General features: G+C 42.8%; 1 long non-coding RNA gene across 1 annotated transcript in view; it reads right to left on the bottom strand.

Annotated features, from left to right (window-relative positions):
- Nucleotides 1-14,487: 14,487 nt before the first annotated feature.
- Nucleotides 14,488-24,002, bottom strand: part of LOC139077410 (uncharacterized) — a 170,450-nt gene continuing 160,935 nt past the window's right edge. Inside the window, exons 4-5 of the long non-coding RNA XR_011529908.1 lie at nt 15,678-15,783; nt 14,488-15,318 (exon numbers count right to left, since the gene is read on the bottom strand). This is a non-coding gene — a long non-coding RNA (uncharacterized lncRNA). The remainder of the gene's footprint in view (nt 15,319-15,677; nt 15,784-24,002) is intronic.

Genomic DNA, 24,002 nt, shown 5'->3' with positions numbered 1-24,002 from the left:
ATAAAAGACAGGTTAACAAGAGAAATGGTTTATTATGTTTGCATTTGGAGGTCTCCGCAGATAAATAGTGAGGACTCGAAGAAGCAGTTAGACCCAGGAGCTTATATATCATCTTAACAAAGAGCCATAAATTTGTATAGAAGTGACAAGACAAAGAAAAAGGGGGTTAGGCTTTTAGGGGCAGTAAATTGCGGGAGGACGAATAAATCGGGGAAAGCAATGGCAGCGGAGGGCTGTTCAGTCAGGTTCTGTTTGTGCAGACTCATCTCAGGGCTGTCTCCCGTGGTGAGATTCAGCCTCCCCTTCCTGGTGTGGAGAGAGGCGGGGGGCCATCTTCACAAAGGGAGTGCTACGCTTGCTTTCAGGTGGAGAGGAGGAGCGGGGAGAGGTTCGCTTGTGCTTACTTCTCCGTTGCCTTTAGCTCAAAATAATCCTTGTGCCAAAGCGGTCCATTTTGAGGTGATCTATTCTGATCCCCTTTATATACATCTCAAAGACACACACATAAACATACACCTATACCTCACGTACTACACACACATACATACCCACCTCACTCACGTCTCATACCACACACACACACACACACACACCCCTATACCTCACATGCCACACACGCACCTCACCCGCCTCATGCACGCTCTTCCCCATTGCTCTGCCCACTAACTGCCCCTCCTGCTTTGAGATCCACCTCCTGTGACGACTACCCCAGGCTAAGTGAGGAGGTTCTCTAGGGCTCCCATACAGCTACCCCTGCCTACCCATCACTTCGTCCCTGCCTGCGTCTGTCTTCTGCAGAAGGTGGGCCCCCAGTGGCCCGAGCCTCTGCTTTATTCACGTCCGTATCCCCCGCCTTCACCCCCCCCCCACCTCGCACCAGACACAGCACTCGTCACTCAGGAGAATCTCAGTCAATGTTTCTGGAATGAATGAGTGGATTCTGCTATTTCTGTGATAAAGAGCCCACTGAGTTAGTAAGTCAGCATAGGCTGCTGATCCCAGACTATCTGGGTCCAGATACAAATCGTTATAAGCTGTTGCTTAACCTCTGAACACTTTACTAATCTGTGAAGAGAAGAAGATGTCAATAGTAACTAGCTCCTGGACGGCTGGGACGATTCAATGAGGTTTTCTACGCATGTAAGATTCTGCCTATTAGAACTAAACGAATAAGATTATCAATCATTACGCTGGGGACATAAAGCCACACAGCCGAGTGTTAAGAATATCTAGTCTGTCCAGGCAAAATGCTGATTCTTCCACCTTCCTGGGCCTCTCTCTTATCTCAAGCAGACAGGTGTCCCAAGCACAACGGATTCCAGAAAAGCAACTCTCAATCCAGTCTGACGGGCTGAGCATCTCTGCTCGCAGGTGGACTGAGCCGTTAATAAACAGACCTGCCTCCCAGCTTGGGTCCAGAGAAGTCTGCGTGCTCCTGTTTATAACTGTAGCCTTTGTTCCAAATCCATGCCAATGCCCCTTCTGACAGGTTGGTTCCTTCTATCAGGTGACTTTCTGAATAAATGAAAGACATTTCCCTGTGGCCTGCTGTCACACATTTTTTCCTGTCCTCTAATTGGGAACATTTCAATCCTCTCCAACTCTTGTTTGTTTCATAGTGAGGTGAAGATTTAATCTCTTCCCTATTAAAATATCCTTTTGAATCAAAATGGGTATACGGGTAAAAAAATTATAGCTAAGGAAGAGAGTGAGAGCAGAACAACATACAATTATGAGTGAGTTAAAATAAGTTTAGTGACTCATGTCCATTAAGACGCCGGTGTGAGGGACATCCAGGCAGGGGCTGATCTGGGCCGTAGATGCTGGCAGGCCTCCCGATGCGTCTGCGCTAACCTTCTCATGGGACATCTGCCACCTCAGAGACCAGCATGTAAAGTTCCTGCGTGGCAATTTTATCCACTGCAAATGCCACACATTACAGCACATTAGAGAGAGGGGGAACATTTCACGATCTTCTTGCTGAAAGGCTAAGTGGGAAACGGGGGAGGGGAGGCCAAAGCCAGCACAGTTCCACTTTAACTTGCTGGAAATAGATTTCATTCCTCCTTCCTGTTCCTGAATGTGCTGCCTTCGGCATTTCAGGCCCACATGGGCACAACGTATTCCTGATTCAATTACATTGCTTGGTATTTCACAGATTCTGAAGGATGGCCTAAGAGCGGTTGGGGGTGGGCGGGTGGAATCATTTCTGGGTGCCGCTCTCCCCAGGTGCTCAGGTTCCATCAGGGGTTATAGAGCCACCAGGGGACACTGCCTGGGGCTCAGCCCAGCTGAGTGAAGGGGAAGCCTGCATCCCATAAGAACTGGGGTAGGGCTCCAGCCACCTGCTTCAGGGCATTTCAGCTGAACACCTGCTGTGAGTAGACACACCCTAGGCACTCGACATCATTTCGTCATGTGAGCTATTTGACAAAAGATTGGAGGTTCCGACTCTGTGGAGCATGGACGCGTCTTGTTTGCTTTACACACAAAATGAAGACACCAGTAAGAAGTGGCACCTAAGCCAGGATTAGGAGGGTACAGTAAGTGTGAGAGATACGTCCTGAACACTTAGCTGGAAACGGTCTCTTCCTCCTAGGCCCCCAGCCAACGGGCCTTAGTGTCCCCTACACTCTGCTTTACCAAGGACCGTAGCAGCCAAGAGAACTGAAAGGAGGAAGAAGGGGGAAGTGAGTCATGAACAAGAACTATCACACAGCTCTTTATGATTTAAAAATATTACTTTTAAAAATAGGTAGCGTGTGAATTGGGTCCCCAGTTGAACAGTCTGAAAAGTACACAGTGAAGGATAAGTCCTCACCCACCTCCATCCCAGCCACTAATTCCCATCCCCAAAGACAAGCTCCGTTCCCAGTTCCTGGTCGATGCTTCCAGAGGTGTTCTGTGCATATCAAACACCGGTATTGCTGCACTTTGTGAAGCTCTTTAACACAAACAACAAAGTATGCTGAGTGCCAAGGACTCTGTTGTAGCAAAAATGTTGTTACATTGGATTCTCATGACAATCGCCGCCATCCAGATCTCGCGCCACTCAGATCTCTTTGATGAGTTACAGGTTGGTTTAGGTCGCTGTCCAAGTCAGGTAGTCAGCCCAGTAGCTGGTAGATGCCTACGTGACTGTATTCACTTGCAAGGGCTATATTCATTGCCACAAACTGGGTGGCTTAAAACAATCCTGATTTATTCCCTCAGAGTTCTGGAGGCCAGAAGTCTGAGACAAACGTATCAGCAGGGTCGGGTCCTTGTGGGGCCATGAGGGAGGGATTTGTTCCAGATCTTTCTCCTAGTTTCTCGTGGTTGTCAGAAGTCTCTGGCATTCCTCAGCTTGTGGCAGCATAACTCCAGTTTCTGCTTCTGTCTTCACATGGCCTTCTTCCCTGTGTGTCCCTCTGTGTGTCTGTGTCCAAATTTCCCTCCTTTTGTAAGGACACCAACCACCGGATTTAGGGCCCACCCTAAAGCTTTTCCTGGTCGCCTTCCCATAACTGGTCTCCTCCACACTCTTCTTTCTTTTGTTTTTGGCTGAAGATGGTATTCAAGCCTAAATTCTAAGCCACCCCTGGGAGTTCCTGTTTTTCCCTGGGTATCTGCTATGTATACATGTTAAAAAACTTCTGTTTGTTTTTCTCTTGTTAATTTGTTTTGTGACAGGGGCCCCAGATAAGAATTTAGAAGGGTAGAGGGAAAATGATCTTTTCCTCCCCTACAATCTCATCTTAACTTAATTAAAGCTGCAAAGACCCTATTTCAAAATAAGGTCATGTTCACAGGTTCCAGGTGGACGTGAATTTTGGAAGACACTCGTCAACGCAGGACAGTGACCTTAACAAACCATTTAACCTCTTCCAGCCTCAGTTTCTTCATCTGTCCCTCAAAGGATTTCTGTGAGGATGAAGTGAGAAGACCCATGAAAAGGGCTCAGCACTGGCTTTGGCAGTCAATGGATGTTGGTTACTGCTATTGCTCATATGCCCTCATCATCATCACCAACATCATCATCTTCGTGTCCATCATCCACTGGAGTTACAGGAGCTGTGAGAGATGCAAAGATGGACAGCACATAGTCTCCCCTCTCAAGGAGTCTATGGTTCAGCTGTGGATGCTGCACTAACATACCTAATACTGAAGTACTAAGCTCTATGGTACCAGTGAGAACTGTGGGGGAAGAGGAGGCCAGTGTGGGAGTGGTTTGAGTAGACAGCACAGAAGATGTCCAATGCAAGCGAGCTTTTAAAAGATTCTCAAGAGCAACATGGGCCCCACAGAGCTGAGACCCGCTGCCTCGAAGAGAGTGGCCTCTTCATTCCCACACCATGAAACCTGGTCAAGGACCCACAGTCACCTCTTGGTGACTCCCACGTGTCTTATCACTGATTGAGTCTAAACTCCTGATTCTGAGAAGCTTTCACTTCTATCTTGGGAAAGTACATCTCTGACCAAAATAACATTGCCTGCCATTTTGGAGAAAAGTCGTGAGATTTGGAGTACATGGGAGCATCCAGGGGAGGCAGACCCATCTGACCTCCTTTACTTACCTGAGTGCTTCAAACAGCATCAATCACACAATGAGCGGGGCTCATCGCTTCCAAATTTGCAACACCTGTGCAATTCTAGCTGCGATGTGAAATCTGTAAAGGGTGTTATTAGAATGCTTCTACCACTACTGGAACGCCTGAGATGTTGATGAGGATCTTAGTAAGGCAAAAGACCAAGATCAAGAATGTAGACAAATAAAACCAAACTTTGGAGAGGTCCGTGGTTCTTGAACTAACAGTGCAACTGGCACTTGACCTACTCCAGCCGTTAGCTCTAGACAGACCTTGGGAAACCAGCCACACTGTCAGCCTGTGGTTGTGTACCTCTGAAGTGTCCTGCTGAGGCAATTGGCTCTCTTTCATCTCCAGAAGGCCTTGCCTTTCATGTGAGTATTATAAATAAGATGAATCTTATTCATCAATGAGTAGGGGCTGAAAGGCAAAATTGTTCCTCTAATAATAGATTCCCTGAGCAAAAAAATCTGATTGGATTTCTTTGATGAGAAATGAATGATAAATCTGTTCATGTAAATGTGTTTCCCTTTGAAGAGTACTATGATGCACCGAGTTGGGGCAAAACACGACACAGTCAGGTTGTCTAGCAATGGGTTATATCCTTAAAATTCGGATGTGAGTTGGCTGTTGGAACTTCACAATACAAAAGGGGCTGCCTTCTTAGACCAGCCCACCAAAGCTTCCATCCATCCGATATATCTTTATTGTACCTAATAATCTTAGCCCAAATTCTTTGTCCTCCAAGCAGAGGTCAAATGTACAATGATAACATAGCTGGAATTTTCTAGAAGTGTTTGGATATTAATTCCTTTCCACTGAATGGCCAGATCATATATCCCGATGTTCATTTTGAAAATATGGCCAGTGTAATCTTTTGGTATGATGAGGAAGGAGGAAGAGATGAAGAGAAGGGAGAATGCTTCTTTAGAAGCCGAGGTGTAGAGGAAGTCCCTGACAATTCTTTAAAAAGATAAAGGACTCGCTCCTAATTTATCCTCTATATCCTTCTCTTATTTCCTGGTAAAAATAATAATTGCAGCAGTAATGATAGCACTAGTAATAATAATAACAATGAGGGTGATAGTTAACAATTTATAGAAAGTTTAACATGTGTCAGGTACTATCTAAATGCTTTCAGGTATCTTCTCATTTAACCCTGCCAGCAATGTAACGAAGTCAGTACTGCTATTGTCCTCATTTTACAGAGTAAGAACTGAGGCCCAGGCTCACACAGCTGGATTCAACCTCAGTCAGCTCAGAGCCTCACTCCCTTCGACAGGATCTCCTGCCTTTTGTGTTCTTCTCACGCTGTTGAATCATTTTTTTTTTAATTTATACTCTTTTATTTTGTGATAGCATAATCGAGCTATAATTCACATACCATACATTGAAAGTGTCCAATTCAGTGGGTTGTAGTATATTCAGAATTTTGCAACCATCACCATAATCAACGTAGAACGTTTTCATCACTCTGAAAAGAAACCCCCTACCCTTCAGTAGTCGCTCCCACTTCTCTCCAGTTCTAGACAAACACTAATTTACTTTCTGTCTCTGTAGATTCGTCTGTTCTGGACAGTTCTTATAAGTGGAACCAATAATATGTGGGTTTTTGTGATGGCTTCTCTCACCTAATGTAAAGTTTACAGGATTCATCCACGTTGTAGCATGTGTCAATACTTCATTCCTTTTTGTTGCCAAATAATATTTCGTCATCTGGATAGAGCAGCCTGTATTTACCTATTCATCAGTTGATGGACATTTGGCTCTGATGAATATTGGTGCTATGAACGTTTGTGCCCAAGTGTTTGTGTGAACATATGTTTTCATTCTCTTGGGTATATAACCAGGAGTGGAATTCTTGGGTTATATGGTAACCGTATGTTTAACTTTATGAGGAACTTCTAGTTATTGAATCTCTTAAAACATCTGGACAGAAAAGGATTAAACACAGTCTGTGAGAGAAACTGGAAGAGGCCAGGACCTGTGGGGACTCTCACAGAGAGGCGACCACACCTGCAGGTGGAAGTGGGATGATGTCCCACTGGTGGTTATGCACAGGGGATGATGACAGGCAAGTGGGAACGCTCTGGGCAGGCACGCAATGTTAACGTCCAGGGACAGAACATGGCAACTCCCAGAATAAGCTATTTACAGAGATTCAGAAAGGCAGGAAGCACCCGAGACCTCTGTCAGTGGGCAGGAAAAGTCAGCCTCTGGACAAAGACTCAGAGACAGTCCCTGATATTCATGAGTGAAGTCACCTGGAAACCTGATCGCTAGCAATGGGCCAAGGTCCAAGTCAGGCGACAGCATGTGAGGACCGCGCCTGAGTCTCCTAGTCACTGGACAAGAGGTCCTGGATTGGCCCTGAATATGGGCTAGCCAGTGTTTCCCAAACTTCTCTGCCTTCTTGGTGAATTTACAGATTCCCAGGACCTCCCCCAAACCTCTGAATGAGAATCACTGGGAATGCAGCCTGGGAATCTGTTTTTATGAGCATCCAGTTGATTCTTGTGATCAAGAAATTTGGAAAACACTGACGGAGGTTATTCAGAGGCTGGGGGCCACACCTGCAAGTAGAGGTTAAGAAGGCTTAGCCATGAGGAGAGGAGAGTTGGGGGAGCAGGGAGCCAGAGGGAAATCAGGAATATTATCCAAAGACTTTAGGGTCACCAGGTGTCCCAGTTTGCCTGGAACCGAGAGAATTCCTGGAACACAGGACCTTCAGTTTTAAAACTGGGACTCTTCTAGGAAAAGCCTGTTTCTGTCATGAAACAACTTCCATTCTTGCCTGAGGCCTCACATGACCCCAGAATTCTAAAACTATCTATTTTCTTTTCCCAGTAGAATCCACATTCCCTGGGCTTTAGAAGGAAAGCCTTGCTGAATTGTATTGCATAATAGATCGTGTATGATTGATAGCTCCACTGGCCTCCCAGAGGTATTTGCATTTTTTAAAAAGAGGACTATAATTTGTTTTGCCTCCTGCATTTCCTTTGCAGCTGAAATTACTTTACAGAATATCTTCAAAAACCAACATAAAACTTATAGCTGCATTTCAGAAAAGTGATCCAAGCATCTAATTTGCAATTCCTTTCATGTATGCTAGAGAAAATAAAAATTTACACGTCTCTCTCAAAACCGTGCTTTCCACTAGTCAAACTTAGATATGAATTCTTACTGTCCTTTCAGAACAACTTTCACTTCTGTTTCATTTCCTTTCCCTAAATTTCGTACTATGACTTTAAGAAAAAAATCTTTCCACACGTGTCTGGAATCATCTGCTTGGGGCTTGCTTAGGACACATTAGAAAAGCAACGTGGATAATTAAACCAAATATTGTATTAGAGTTAACCCAAATTCCAGAGCAGAGTGGGGCTTTACAAAAAAGTAATTATGATAAAATATAAACAGAAATAATGGGATAACCCAAGCCTCTGAGTTGACTTTTGCTGGGGCGTTTGACTCACAGCAGGTTGATGAAGAAGGCGTTTCAGGTGTGACTTTTCCCCAAAACCACCAAGTCCATGGTTGGAAGGGAAAGATAAGTAGACTGGGAAGGGGCCTTGACTCTGGAGCCCTGAGTCTGGTTAGAAGAGAGAGAAACAGTCTTTCCCTCTCCTTCCATCACTGTTGCTGAAGCTTAGCACAGAGTGAAAAGAGGATGGTAGCCCCAGAAGGGAGCCAGTTATACATCATGGTTCCTATGCACAGACTCTACCTTCTCACGGCCTAGGTTCAAATCTCAGCTCTGCCATGTCTTAGCTGAGTGACCTTGGGCAAGTTACTCAACCTCTCATTGCCCAAGGTGAAATAGTAATAGCATCTACCTCACAAGGTTGTTGTGGGAATTCATAGGCTAATGTATATAAAGCAATTGGAACAGGGCCTGCCACTTAATCAGTGCTATGTAAGTGCTTATATTAAGAAGAATAATGGTAACAAGTAGTAAATAAACCATAGAGACCTAACGCATGGTATAATGAATATAGACAATAATACTGTACTCTAATTATGTAATGTGACAAGTATCACTACACTGGCAATCATATTACAATATATAAATGTAGCAAAGTAATGTGCTGTACACCTTAAACTTACACAATGCTACATGTCGACTTTATTTCTGAAAAATGAAGGATAGTGACAGAAATCTCCACATCTATCTCAAGTATCTTGGTTAATTTTTAAAATTGCTCGCTATACAACAGGGCCACAGTCTGCCAAGTTGTTCTGCTGCTTGCCCAAGGTGGCTGTTGTCTGAATTAACTGCCAAATTTTAAAAATTGGAAGCTATCACATAAAAATCTACATTTCCAGCTGTTTCTGGAAAATAGGAAGATCTGGCCACACTGGGCTCACATTCTGCACGGCTGCTACCAGCTGGAGCTGAGTGGGGTCAGCTGTTAAACAGAATATGTGCTTCCTGATTTGTCACAGACCCTGCTCCACTTGCTTCACTGCAGGCAACTGAATTCACAATACAGACCATCCCCAATTTCTGACGGTTCGACTTAAGATTTTTCAACTTTATGATGGTGCTAAAGTAATATGCAGTCAGTAGAAACCTACTTCGGATTTTTAATTCTTTTCTTTCTTCCTTTTTTTTTGCTGAGGAAGATTCTCCCTGAGTTAACATCTGTTGCCAATCTTCCTCCTTTTGTATGTGGGCCACCTCCATAGCATGGCCACTGACAGGTGAGTGGTGTAGGTCCACACCCAGATACCCACCAATCACAGGCCACCGAAGCAGAGTTCACCAAACCTAACCACTAAGCTACTGGGGCTCGTCCTTGAATTCTGATCCTTTCCTGGGCTAGAAATAGGCATTGAGATCCTCTCTTGTGATGCTGGGCAGTGCAGTGAGCCACAGCTGCCCATCAGCCACGAGATCGCATGGGGAAACAACCAATACAGTTACAACCATCCTGCACCCATACAACCATTCTGTTTTTTACTTCCAGTACAGTTTTCAACAGATTACATGAGATAGTCAGCACTTCATTACAAAATAGGCTTTGTGTTAGATGATTTTGCCCAACTGCAGCCTAACGTAAGTGTTCTGAGCATGTTTAAGGTGGGCTAGGCTAAGCTATTATGGTCGGTAGATTAGGTGTATGAAATGCATTTTCAACTTACGATATTTTCATGTTACAATGGGTTTATCCAGATGTAACCCCATCTTAAGGGGAGAAAGATCTATACTTATTTTAAGGCAGGGATCTGCAAACCATGGTCCAGCCCACTGCCTGGTTTTGTAAATAAAGTTTTATTGGAACATGGCCTCACTCATTCATTTACATATTGCCTACAGCTTCTTTCACGTTCTAACAGCAGAGTCGAGTAGTTGCAACAGAGACTATATGGCTCACAAAGCCTAAAGTATTTACTCTCTGGCTCTTTACAGAAAGTTTGCCTAATTCTGCTTCTAAGGTGTTATCTTTCAGCAGAGAGTTTGCTTAAAGATAGCTTATTTTTATATTTTAGAAAATATATAGTTTATTCAAAATTTGAAAATGTATTATTGTTGCTTAGAGGGAGAACGAATTAATGAGAGCCATTGTGTTGAATCACAGAAAAACTGAAACACTTCAGGAGCTCGATCCAGGTGACTGTAGTTCCCTATCTCCCCCTGCTGGCAATGTGCCTAAATTGCAGGAACAATTCTTAAATTACAAGGCAAACACTAAGTTAGTGTAATCTTCACATCTTTAAGAACAGACACCATATAATCAATCGTTATATATATATATATATATATATATATATATATATATATTCAATCTATAATCAATTCTTATTGATTATAGAAATCTTTTCCTAGGGCACCAAATGAAATGGGCATCTCCTTTTGCTTCACCTTGAATAACTTTAATCTTCTTGCTTCTTCACTACCAAAATAAAACTAGGCAAAAGCATAAAAATCAGTTTGCCTATGTATCATAAACATTAGGAAAAAATATGTAAAAATCATAATAGTGGTGGATCAACATTTCTGCCCTCATACAGTTTAGATTTTAATACATAGAATATTATTATTTTACTAAAACACTTTGACATATACATATAACATGTTTTATGTATCACTTATACATAGACTTGTATTGTTATTAATTCTAATATAAATTCCTACAATATACAATGTGCAAAAGCACTCAGCTGACACTGCCTCTGAACTTAGAATACCCATGTTACTCATTCTCGTAAGATAAGGCAACAAAGCTTATCCCACACAGAGAGACCCCAAATGTTACCTGGGACCTCTACCAAAGTAAACCATTAGGTTCCAGTGATGGTATCCATCGACAACTTCTTTTTCAATTAGTTCTAGGGGAATTAATGCAGTTAATATGATGTGGTTCAGTTCCTGCTGTTTGTTTCTATCACGTAATGATTTAATGAGAGTTTCTACATTTTTTTTTCTCAGCAGGGACCTAAGCAAGGAATTCATATTAACATTCTGGTAAATTCGTTTCATCCCCAAGGACATCTTTTGCATCACGAACATGATGTAGAGTCCACTCTTGAATATATTTTGTATATACTCTTGCCTGCAGAGTCTGATCAAGAAAGTGCTCAATAAATATTTGTTGAATGATTGAATGTGCTGGAAATGGGGATGAGGAGGGGTTGAAAGCAACGGCCAACCCTGCAGCAAATTCTAAACAGGGGATCTTTCAGAACTGCCCCGGGTGGGCAAGAGTGCAGGGCCTTTATCACCTCCACCCCTCCCCCGACTCCTACAGTGTCCTCCCCCAACCCTGATTCAACCAGTCATTGGGTGAGGGCCGCTCTTGGATGAGTTGGGGGTGTAGCCTTGAGCAAGGTAGCTCTCTTTATTCAAGGCATTCCTCAAAGAGAGCCAACAGTTGAAGGCTGCCTACCAAGGGCCCTCCCAGCAGCTGGAGTAATCAGTCCTTCATTCCTGAAGGAGGATCTGGGAGGCACATTATAGCATCTACCACATGGTGATTGCTCAGTAAATGGTAGCCCTGCCCCATAAATAGTTGCCCAGCAGATGAGTAAACCAATGAACTGACTCCTCTGCCGCTTGGTAACTCACATGCCTGTGTATGCTTGGTCATTCTAAGGTTGTATCTCCTTGGCCCTGTGGACATTTGGGGAAGGAGAGGACACTCCTTCTCCATCTTCCATGCTCATCAGAGCCTCCATTCTGGGGTGACCCAGAGCAGGTGGTCAGGGCAATGCTGCTCTACAGCCACAGCTTGAAGGACTTGTGGGAACTCTATTTACTCTACTCACAGGATTCCAGCCATCAGGAGCAAAGAATGATGTTATTTTTAGAGGAGGTATTTGGTAAATGAGATCTTCCCAGCTTCCTTGATATTGGATCACAGCTGAATCTCAGACAGACCCTAAATATTGAATTCCCCTATTGTTACTGTTTTGTTTACTTTCTTTTTAGGGAATAAAATGATGAGTCTCACTAATGATCTCTAAAGTCTGTTCCAATTTTAACATTCTATGATTCTATGATCCAAAAATCAGGAGCTAACACTATTGGATGTTTGCCATGTGCCAGCTATAGTGCCAAACTCTGCATACATTAGCTCATTTACTCTCTAAAGTTTCCTCATCGGGATAATAGATATAATAATAGGACCTCCCTTATAAGTGAGGATTAAACGAAATAACAGGTAAAACACTTAGAATACAGCTTGGCATGTAGGAAGTGCTCAGTAAAGTACAGCTATTATCATTTTAACTTCTCCTTATTTCTGACTACTCAGAACTCACTAGGGTCTACCCTTCCTTGAGAGTTCTAAGCTCCATAAATTTCCTGACTCCATCCCATCTTAACTGTCCCTTCTTTCCTCATGGCTCTCCTGGGTGATCAAAATAACCTGAGTTTCAGCTCTCAACCACTGTTAGTATGTGTCCGTGATCTGTATATTTATAGAAGCAGCTTCTGAAGGGGAGTATTTCCCACAGAGTATTCAGCGCTCTGAATTCAGTAGTTGGTTCATAAGCCAATTGTATTGTATATCCCCAAAAACCCATTTACAAGCCAACTCTTTAGTGTCTTTTGTTATAACCTGTGTTTGTCCACCCTGAACTAAATTGCCACATGATGTGATAATTAAAATTTCACATCTGCAGTCTTCTGCAATATACAGAAGCCAAACTTATTTGTGTATAATTAAACCAATCACAGGCATATTAGAAACACATGTTTACCAATTAGAATTCTAAAACAATGAGCCAAGTCTCTAACATTTGTCTTAGTCTTCTAGGGAGGGGAGATATTTCATGAACTCATGGACAATTTCCAAGTGGCCCAAATTAGCCCCCAGAAATTCTTCTCAGTCTCGCATCTCCTCTTTGTTTTAGGATAATCATTTATACCTTTATTTCTCAACTTTGCCTGCGCATTGAAATTGAGAACCACTGATCTATACCATTGTCAAATGAATACGGTTGTTTATTTGGCCATTGCTTCATTCTTTTACGTATGTATATATTTAGTGCACTTTGACCCATAAAGATTCACAAAATACCTAAAAATTTTCAACATCTATAGGCTCTATTGTTTACCAAGTCATGTAGAGGGAGCTATGCATTTCCAGAACATTCTGTGCTCTACTATGTTTTGGAGTGTTGCATAATTGTAAAACTTAGTAATGGGTAAAGAAATGTTCCACTAGTTCTTAACAGGGGTTATAGGAAAGAGAGAGGTTCAGAACCACAGAAATAAATAAAATTAAATAGTTCTTTACTGTGGGATTTCTCAGAAACTTTAATACACTAATGTGCATATAAATCTTCAAGAGCATTTCCCGAGCTCATTTGTCACAAAATCCTCCCATCCCCGCCTCCGCCATGCCAGTGCCTCATAACCTCTTCCAGAACATTCTGCTGAATACTTTGGGAAACACTGGTTCAAAGGGTTCGTGTTCTGGAAAGAGGAAAAAGATGAGGGTACTAAAGGAAGCCCAGGACACAGAGCCGGTGCCCACAAGGACCTGACTCTGTACCGGGAATAAGGGCCCTGACTTCTGGGAAGCAGACCTTGGAGGTCAATGGGTCCTTTTTTACTGTTGCCTGCTGAGGTTGGCAGCAAGGCAGCCAGTTGCTCAGTTCTACCTACAATTGGATGAGCAATGTCTTTGTCTCCCAACTCCCATGGGTCATAAAGAGGTTCCCACATGTAGGAACTTTAAGTTAGAGGCACAGGACATTTAGTGTCCCCACAAAGAGAGAGTGAGGATAGATGCCAGTGTTTGGTGCTCTCTCTTGGCCAGGGCAGAAAGGAAAGCAGAAGGAGGTAATGGATACAGTCTTGCACAGAGCTAACAGTTCTGCTCTTCTGAACACTACCAAATTCCAGCAGTGTGAGCTTGGGCCAAATTTCTCATCTCTAAACCAAGGATATATAATACCTAAACGTTCTTGTGGAGATTAAATATGACCACGTAAGTGAAGGGGCTGTACGAAACATAATGACCTATGCAAATGTTGGAAATTACTTTTATTATCATGGCCATTATCATCAATAGGATTCTCACACTAAGTCTATCTGAATAATAACCCAGGGGAAATTTGATTTGAAAATCCGTAACCGTGCAAAATTTTTTCACTAGTTTTTTATAAGTGCTGCTAAGCAGGAAAGAGAGAGAGAGCAAGATTGATTCAACAATGTGGGGGCTCCTAAAGTCGTTACATGTATTCTGTTGTACTTGTTCTCCTCTGAGACCTTGAAAATGAGCTGAAAGTTCACACCATTCCTCTGGTTAATAGTCCATTGTCTCCTACCATCATTTCAGAAGCACCTTATTGACAGATGGTTCCTTTGGGAGGGCACCTTAGTGATTAATTGAGTAGGAAACACCACTCATCTTTCTACAGGTCTGCACTTGTTTAGTGAAGTTCAATTGAAGCAGCACACAATGAGGTGACAGAATATGAATGGTAGTTTATTTCCCTCCAGGTTTTTCTCATCATTCCAATTCTCTTTTCACAGATATGACCGTGAACATGGCTGGGAGGTAGTTTCCACCCACCTTAACCAGACTTTTATCATCCTAGCTGCTCTGAAGCTAGAGCCTAGGTACACTTTAAGTCATGGTTCTTTCATGAATAATCCTTCTTGATCGACAGTTTCTCATCCCATTCCATTCGCCAATTTCCCGAGATGCGTACTTTTATTTATTCTCTAATTGGCACTGTAAACTCTCTGTTCTTTTCATTGTGCAATCTCATACTGGATGCGTTTGTTTTGTTTCCCACTAAGCCCTTCCCTCCCTGTCCCTCCACCCATCCTGTATGGAAATCTCCCTTTCTTTTTCTGGTGCCACTTTCGGGCCACTTGATGCCTGGCCCCGGACCACCATCTGTCTTTGATGAGCTTCAGGCACAACTCCTTGGAGTTTTCCCTTCCCTTAGACTACCTCATGTGGTGTTTGGTCTAACACGCCCCAGCTTGCTTGGAGGGATAGAAATACACACGTGCTTTGAATGGCTTTACTCCTAATACACGAGAGAATTACATCTTCTGCTTGATAAATACAACCGTGCTGAGTACCCTTGACTTCCAAGCTCATAACAATAACTAAGATAGCAATAAGCTTCCACGGAAGTATGTATGTTTGAGTTTCACAGGTGCCATCTCACTAAGCCTCAGTAAGTGAGAAGTGGGTGATTGAGCAGTCTTCTCCTTCAAAGTCAACAGGAAGCAGGCAAGGGGCAAGCTTCATCTTCAGTGAAGTGCCAGGAGCTATGGAGAGGCCTTGAGGTAAAGAGAAACTAGTTAATTTGAGGACTGAAGGTAACGTCTTCAAGCTTTACAAAATGTAAGAGAATCTATTATAAAATATAAACAGCAATATTATAGCTTGGGAGATTCTATAAATTAGGCATGAATGTGCACACAGAGCCAAGTGCATCCTACCTTGGGAACCCTCTCTCCCCACCCACCACCCCGATATCGCCATTGATTCTCTTCTTCCTTTCATTGAGGTCTCTACTCAAATATCACCTTACTGGGGAGACCTCATCAGAACTCCTCTTTTAAAGAAACATCCAGGCTTGCCCTTTCTCATCCCCTTATCTTGCTTTACTTTTTCTTTTAGCACTTACACTACATACCTTTGCTGATGTCCCCTAATTAGAATGTAAGCTTCATGAGAGCAGGGATTTTTGTCCATTTTGTTAACATAAGACAGTGCCTGGCATACAGTAGGCATTCAAACATCTGTTGGATGAACAAATCAATGAGTGACTGCATAAAACCAAGAATTGCTAAAAACAAAGTGATTTTCTCTCCTTTTTCTACCTCTTTCAGTAAATATTCAATACCATGTAAAAAGTAGTAAAGATTGTAATTCAAAAAGAATAAAATAATTTTTAAAATGATAGACCAGGGCAAGTTTAAAGAAGAAGATAAGAAAAGTACTTTAAAATGGCTTCGTGTGGGGCCAGACTTGTGGCATAGCAATTAAGTTCAACACACTCCACTTCAGCAGCCCAGGTTTGCAGGTTCAGATTCTGGGCACAGACCTATACCACTCATCAGCCATGCTGTGGCAGCAACCCACATATAAAGTGGAGGAAGATTGGCACAGAGGTTAGCACAGGGCTAATCTTCCTCAGCAAAAAAAAAAAAAGGCTTTGTGCTAGTTCTTTAGCTATGCTGTTGTCTGAGATGCAGTGGGATATGGAGGAAAGAAGTTGGGTTGGAGTTTGAGAAGACAAAGACTTGGATCTCAATTCTGACTCTGTCGTGTCCACGCTCAGTAGCTTTGATTCAATCCCTTATCTGTTGAAGCTCCATGTCTTCATCTGCAAATGGAAATAACCATTCCTACCTTTGCAGGATTATGGTGAAGATCAGCAATGAAATCTACAGTGTGCCTGGCACGTGGCCGGCCCTCATTAAATTAGAGTTACTATTATCATCTTGATCTAAATTTCGTAAGTGATATGTTTCCTTATTTAATTCAAGTAAGTGGTAGCATTGAATTTGTGAAATCAGCATCAAGAATGATATTTCTAGCTTTGGACGGTAACTGAATCTGCTCATTGCCGTAGAAGAGTAAGCTCATTCGCTTTGTAACGACAACATGAAGGTAGATTACTGGTAAATCAGGAACTGTTCAACCTTGTTGGTACATGATTTAAACATTTAAGTGAATAATAGTAACAAAAAAAAGAAAGAAAGAAACATGTCCCAGCAATCTGGCCTCACAAAAGGAGCCAGAGAAGCAGGCCTAAGCCGCTAGAACTGATCCCTGAGCTTAGAACAAGGACCCAAAGTACAGAGTGAGCGGATGGTAGGTTCTGAACAACTGAACCACTCTCGGGGAACCTGTTTTTTTTTGTTGTTTTTTGTTTTTAAGTATTTCCCTTTCTGGATATTGTTAAATTCAATTTTAAAATATTGTCAAGTGACTGCAACTGGTCAGGCCCTCTGCTTGACCCTGGGATATTGGCATGCACAAATCAGACCCAGACTTGCATCCCCAGGGCTGAAACTACAGTGGGAAATAGAGACAAGTATGGAGGCCATTACTGGCCAGTGTGGTAAGAGCAGTGATGGACAGGAAAGCAGCACACATTAGAGTTTTGGCAGCCGTCTGGTTCTTAAGGTGGGTTGGTAGGTACATAGGTGTTTGTTTTTGTTTATGCTCCATCACTTACATATGTGTTACATATATTATTTTGTATGTACCAAATGTTATATAATTTAAAATTTGAAGTACAGGGGGCTGTGGAGGCAGCCAGAGGGCTCCCCTTTATAAACTAGTGGGTGCCACATCTAAGCTGAAAGCAGAATGATGAGTAGGAGTGAGCCAGAGCGGGGAAAACAGGAAGTGAGACCATCCTTAAGCGACAGGAACACAGAGGAGAGGCCTGGAGGGAAGTGCGGGAGAGCAGCCCATCTCTGAGGAAGGCATTATAGTCTAACATGGCTGAAATGTGGCGTGCAAGGCGGGAAGAGATGAGGAATGATGGTGGAGACCGAAGCAGGGACCCAGACACTGAGGACCTCGTGAGCCAGTCAAGGAAACAGAACTTTCTCCCAAGGATAAGGAGGAGCCATGGAAGAGTTTTGCATAGCTGAGGCTCAGATTCACATGTAAGAAAGATCACTCTAGCTGCGGGGTAAATAGTGAATTGAAGAGAGCAAGGCTGGAAGCAAGAAAATCCCTTGAGATATGTTTGTTTACTTATACATTTTGCAACGATCAAAAAGTTTGAAAACGTACAGCACTGGTAAGAGTGCAGAGAGGCAGGGAATATAAATTGACATGCTTTCTTCAGAGGGCAATTTGTCAATATCTACCAAAATAAAAAATTCATATACCTTTGATCTAACAGTTCTACTGCTGGGAATATATATATCTGGCAAAGAAACCTGCACACCTGAGGAGAGATGTATGTATGAGATATTCCCTGCGGTACCCATAGTCTAAAGATTTGTAAAATGAGTTACATCATTCCACGTAGGCATGAAAAGAGCTCTGAGATATATTGTTAAGTGAATAAAACAAGATCCCAAATATAGGGTATGGTGTTCTCCCATGTATGTAAAAACAGCACATATATGTTCACTGATACATATATATTTTTGTCCATGCATAGAAATATATTTGGAAGGATATATTGGATGTCTCTGATGAGAAAGCCTGAAGATCTGGAAGAGGAGATAGCTTAGCTTTCATTGAATATATTTTATTTTATTTTATTACGGTAAAAACAATAGGAAATCTACCTCCTAACTAATTTTTAAGTGTACAATACAGCGTCGTCGTCTGTCTGTATAACGCTGTACAGCAGACCTCTAGAACTTGCTCATCTTACTTAACTGCAACTTTATGCCCACTGACTAATGTTCTTACAATATAATACACATGACAAAAAGCTGACATCATATAAAAGTATATGGGAATATATGTATGTAGTACGTTTTAGTTAATCATTTTGGGGATTTTGTGTATGTGCGTTTGGATCAGATTTTCCAGTACCTGGCAAAAGAGAGCTTAATCTACCATTCTTCAGCCGAGGCCTAATCAAGCCTTTCTACTCCCAGAGGCCCAGTAAGAAGGAATTTCCAAATGGCCTGCGTGCTTCACTGTTGACTATGGTGAGAAGAAGAGAGAGCAAAGATGGCCTCTGGCCCCCGGAAGGCCCTTCTGGAGGCCTAATCCATAGGAAGTGCCTGGTCTGCTTTGGAAACTCAGAACAATAAGGAATCTAATTATAAACCTTGTACTGTTCATCGTTCCATTCCAAATAATCTTGGGTCAGGCTTTCACACCCTGTCCGATTGTCTCCTGTTTGTCTGAACCTTGCTCCAGGCAGCCGTGGAAACCCTCTGCAGTGGATGGGCCGTGGGCGGCAGGAAATCACTCCTTGGGAAGGCGGCCTGGGGAGGGCTTCCTGCGAGCCCTCTGGGTCCGCCCCTCTCTCAGCCTTAGCAGAGACAGCGCGTCTTCACAGTGGTTGATGATGCTCAGATGGTGGAAACCAGGCCTGAAAGAGATGATTTTTCCCAACACACACACACAGACACACACACACCACACACACACAAAGCACGCCTCAGAGAATCTTGTCACTAGACTCAGAGACAGGGGCATTATCCCCAGGGATTCCCAAAAGCTTTCCTCAGCAGGTGAACTTAGACTCACACAGGGGAAGTAATTTTCCTGAAGGTTAGGCAGGGGTTGGAATCCAGTCCATCCACTTACATCCCTGTTCGCATCCTTCAGCCTATTTATAAAGAGCTCTTCATTTATAATTTGATGTTTACTTCAAAATGCTCCAGGGAACTTCTGCTCCATCTTCCAGCCTCCAAGACCCTGAATAATTGATTTTAAAAGTAGCTCACAGCGTATTCGCTCTATGAGTAGTGGTAGGGGGAAAAGAGAGTGTCATTTTAAAGGGAAATTTAAGTGGGCAGAAAGACAAGGGAACAATCTTTTTTATGTTCTGAAAACCTCAAGCAAATGTATATGTATATGTAATAGCTAATTATAAGGAGCAAATTTGGCTCAGCACCAAATGAGATCCAGCTCAGTATCAGAGGAGACAAGCAGCAAGATTGAAGATGTCAGCCTAGGTTGCTCCCTGATCATTCCTTTCATTCATAGAAGTGTTTCTTAATTTTGAGAAATAAATAGCCCCTTTTTAAAGAAATACAAAAAGTATCTTGCAAAGTCCAGTTGGAGAAAAATTGATTTAAAACAATGTCTTCTCACGCAGACACACACACAAAAGGTAACTATGTGAGGCGATGGGTATGCTAATTAGCTTGACTGTGGTAATCATTTCACAACACATACATACATCAGAACTTCACATTGTGCACATTAAATATACGTAACTTTTAGTTGTTCATTATACTTCAATAAAGCTGGAAAAATATTAAAGAAAAGATAGTGTCTTCTATAAAAATTGCATTCACTTGTAATAACCATGGCAAAACAGAAGTTTTGATTTTATAACTAAAAAGTTAATAAAATGTTTTGGAATGTCTTGTCAGTGAAAACACAAGATTAAAAATTCTCAGAGAAACCACAGACTTCCTTTTGAGACACGTCCCTGTAGACTATTCTTCCTGAGAACCCTGTGGTATGTGTTATATATGACCTGGGAACTGTGCCATCAACCGGTAGGCCACCCCCTTCACAGTTTTCTATGCATTGTGCCTAAGTAGTCACTTCATTGTTACTTAATCATCCCAAAGAGGGGAAGGCCATGAGGAAGTGGGACATGGGAGTGGGACATAAGACTGACAACTTTTGATAGCCAGAGGGCAGAGAGGGCAAGAATTGCCACTTGGTGTGCTGCCAGAGTGGGCCATGGTAAGGAAGGGACCCCGGCTGAGAGGCGGGCGTTTGCATGTGGTGGGAAGGGAGGAGCAGCATGAGTACCGTGCTAGGGCTGCCGTAACAAGGTACCAAAAACCGGGCGCCTTAAAACAACAGAAATGTATTGTCTCATAGTTCTGGAGAAGTCTAAAATCAAGGTGTTGGCAGGACCATGCTCTCTTTGAGGTCTGTAGGGGAGATCCCTCTTTGTCTCTCCTGGTTTCTAGGGTTTGCTGGCAATCCGTGGCTTGGGGCTGCATCGCTCCAGTTGCATAGCCATCTTCTCTGTCTGTGTTTTCACTGTCCTTCCTCTGTGTGTGTCTGTCTCTGTGTCCATCCTAATGACCTCATTTTAACTTGATTACCTCCATAAGACCCTGTCTCCAAATAAGGTCATATTCTGAGGTACTGGGGGCTAGGGCCTCAACATATCTGTTTTTGGAGGACACAATTCAACTTATAACAAGTGGGGATTGAGAGAACTCTGAAGAGAAGTTCTGAGTGAAGAGAAGGGATGGCCCACCACAGAAGAGGGAATGGAGAGGTGGGCAAATCTAGCTTGAATCCGCTTTATAGCGGTACACTGTGTTGCCTGGATCTGTTCTATGAGGATAGAAAATGAAAGCATTACTTTCTATATGACACAAAACACCACAGAGCCCCATCATTTGCCTCTAGACTGTTGTGCAGATGTGGCTCCAGCACATGGGGCAGACAAGTTAAAGCACCAAGCAAGACAGATTTTTTAGGGCATTAAGAGAACTCTCTGGGGCCAGCCCCAGTCGCCTAGTGGTTAAGTATGGTGTGCTCCACTTTGGGAGCCTGAGGTTCAGTTCCCTAGGTGCAGAACTACACCGCTTGTCTTTGAGTAGCCATGCTATCATGGCAGTTCACATGCAAAAAGAAGAAGATTGGCAACAGATGTTAGCTCAGGACAAATCTTCCTCAGCAAAAAAACAAAAAACAAAAAAGAGAGAGAGAGAGAACTCTCTGAAAAGAGCTACTCTTCATGTGATAAACTCAGAGAGATGAAACACATCCTCTCAAGAGAGATGGCTCGGCAGAGGTTGGCCATCAGCCAGAAAAATCACATCTGTTGGTGCTCAGTAGGATGCCCCGAGTGGGTGATAGTTAAAGTAAAATGTAGCAGCTCTAATGAAGTTTCCACAGTGGTTATTCGATAAATTGATGATTTATTGAGGTGAGGAGAAATACCAGGGCGGAGGAAGGGTGAGATTGAGAAAAAGAGCAAAGCTCGCCAGTCAGAGCACTTGTGATTGAAGTCAGAAAACCATTTTAAGCTGGACTCCAGTTTTAGGACATGGGAAGACCTAGTCTTCCAATCCCATAATTTGGAAGGTGATTACAGACATTCGCTGCACACGTAGCTTAAAAGCACAGCCTCTGCTTTCAAGAGAAATGTGACGTTTCGGAGGAAGTTCGAAGAGCTGCTAGAAATGAGTCTAAAACTGACAAGTAACTTTTAGGAGACATTCATTTTTCATTGAGAGTCTAGCTAAGTAGGTAGTTGTGACAGGATGTTAAAAACCATCATTTAACCATGTGTCGCTTCCCTTGTAAATGGGTTGTCCCATTCAGGATGGAAAATGTGCTTGGGCTGAATCATACAAACACCACACCCAAGATTCTATTGTTAAAGGGCTGATGGTTTCTGGCTCACTCAGAAAAGTGGCAGCAAAACCAGCTGACTCTTCAGAGTTCAAAAGAGCCATCCTACAATCTACAGATTACAAGATATTGGATAAAAAAGCCTAGTCCTAATGTTCAGTTGCTTTAAATCCTTCTGGGGAGTAGGTTGGGCACTACTAGTAAAGAAAGAAAGAAAGAACACATAACTCTTCACCTAAGCACCAATTCCAATGATCATCGTGCTGAAAGAGCATCCACTGAGTTTAAACTCTGTTCAAGGAACAGTGCTAAGTACCGGAGGTCCAGGAGGTGTGACACAAGCCCTACTCTCATGGGAACTGCAATTTATTTGTTCGTTCGTCCCTTCACCCAACCAATAAAGCAGCAAATGTTTGTTGAAGGTCTAGCAAATCTCAGACATGGTCCCACTGACCAGGGAGATGGGGGCCATAAGGATAAATCCCTCGCCCATCAAGGCAGTTCAGAGGCTACTGGGAAGAGGAATGGGTAAAATTATGCTGCATCATATAGATGCACCAGGGCCACGGGGCATCACAGAGGACGGCGGCAGCAGTTATAGGAAACCAACCTCAGAACAAGTAGAGTGCTCTAAGAGACAGAAGAGGTAGCGATGGAGCATTATCTGGAATAGAATGTATTGGTTTTCAAGTGTATTGGAGAAGAAAATAAAAATTAAAAAGAACTTCATAACTATGTTTTTATGTAAATATTCCATTTCTCTTGTTTCTGCCCCACAATCACCTCTGTATTAAATATAGCTCTCATAACAAAACCTGGAGCACGTCAGTGATTTGGGGTAAGGTGAGGAGTGGAAGCTTGGATGTGGGAATGGAAAAAGGACGGATTCACTTCAAAATGACCATGAAAAGAGGCTCTCAGAGATGATTCTTCCTAAGTCCGTCTGGGAGCCTCTAGAATCCTTTTCTCTCCACTCCTTTTCTGGTGACTGACCCTCTTTCCAGCTGTCTCCTTGTCTATCCTCCTTCCTGGACAATGATCAACACGACCTGGCTTTATTGGCATTCCCAGTGAATTCTTCATCTGAAAACTACTGATGAACAACCAACCCCTTCTCCAGTGATAAACAACAGCTCTCTTTTGGTTGTAGACAACCAAGATCGTCTGCACTTAAACTCTTTGTTTTAATGGATTCTCAGTCTTCTCCACTTCCTCTGACGAGAGACAGATGAGAGCCCTTTGAAATAAATGTATCTATACATGCTAAGGTTGTTAAAATTGGATGGTAATGCATGAGAGGAAATGATGGAAGCAAATATCTTCAATGGCACTGCAACAGCAAGTTTAAAGTACTCATAGATGGACAGAACAGAGGAGAAAGCCAGGTGAAACTTCTCTGACATATTGGAAAGACTATGTCATATAGAATACAAAGAGTACTATCGATAATGAGTATTTGTCTATCTTATGTGGGAAGAAATCAGAGGAACTGTCCCCAAAACTTACATGAAAGCTCAATATGCCAGGAGGTATAGAGAAGCACAATCTTGCTGATTAGCGGGCTGGCCTAGGGTCCCACTTTTGGAAGAATGATGCACAACCAGGTTTTAATTGTTCTTATGCCTATTTTAATTGTTCTTGTTTCACTGGGTGACTCTAGAGATGCTGTCTCTTTGTCCTTGTCTATGATTTCTCCCATCTTCTCTAGCTCTTAGAATTCTACGCACCCTGCAAAGCTTAGCTCACTTCTACCCCGTGCTGTGAAAACTTCACTAACTACACCACCCCATGTACCAGCTCCCTCCTCCCATCTACCGCTGCGATTATCTCCTATCCACACTGTGGGCACGTTCCACATACTCTCTTACATCTGTATACATCCTGTCTCCCCGATTTGATGGCGACTACCTCAAGAGGAAGGACCTACCTTAGTAACACACTTGTACATGGCTCCTTAAACATTTATTTA

Source organism: Equus przewalskii, chromosome 19 (assembly GCF_037783145.1).
Source record: "Equus przewalskii isolate Varuska chromosome 19, EquPr2, whole genome shotgun sequence".
Classification (NCBI taxonomy): Eukaryota; Metazoa; Chordata; class Mammalia; order Perissodactyla; family Equidae; genus Equus; species Equus przewalskii.
Note: the sequence above shows the minus strand (reverse complement) of the source record. Positions and strands in the feature narration are given on the sequence as shown.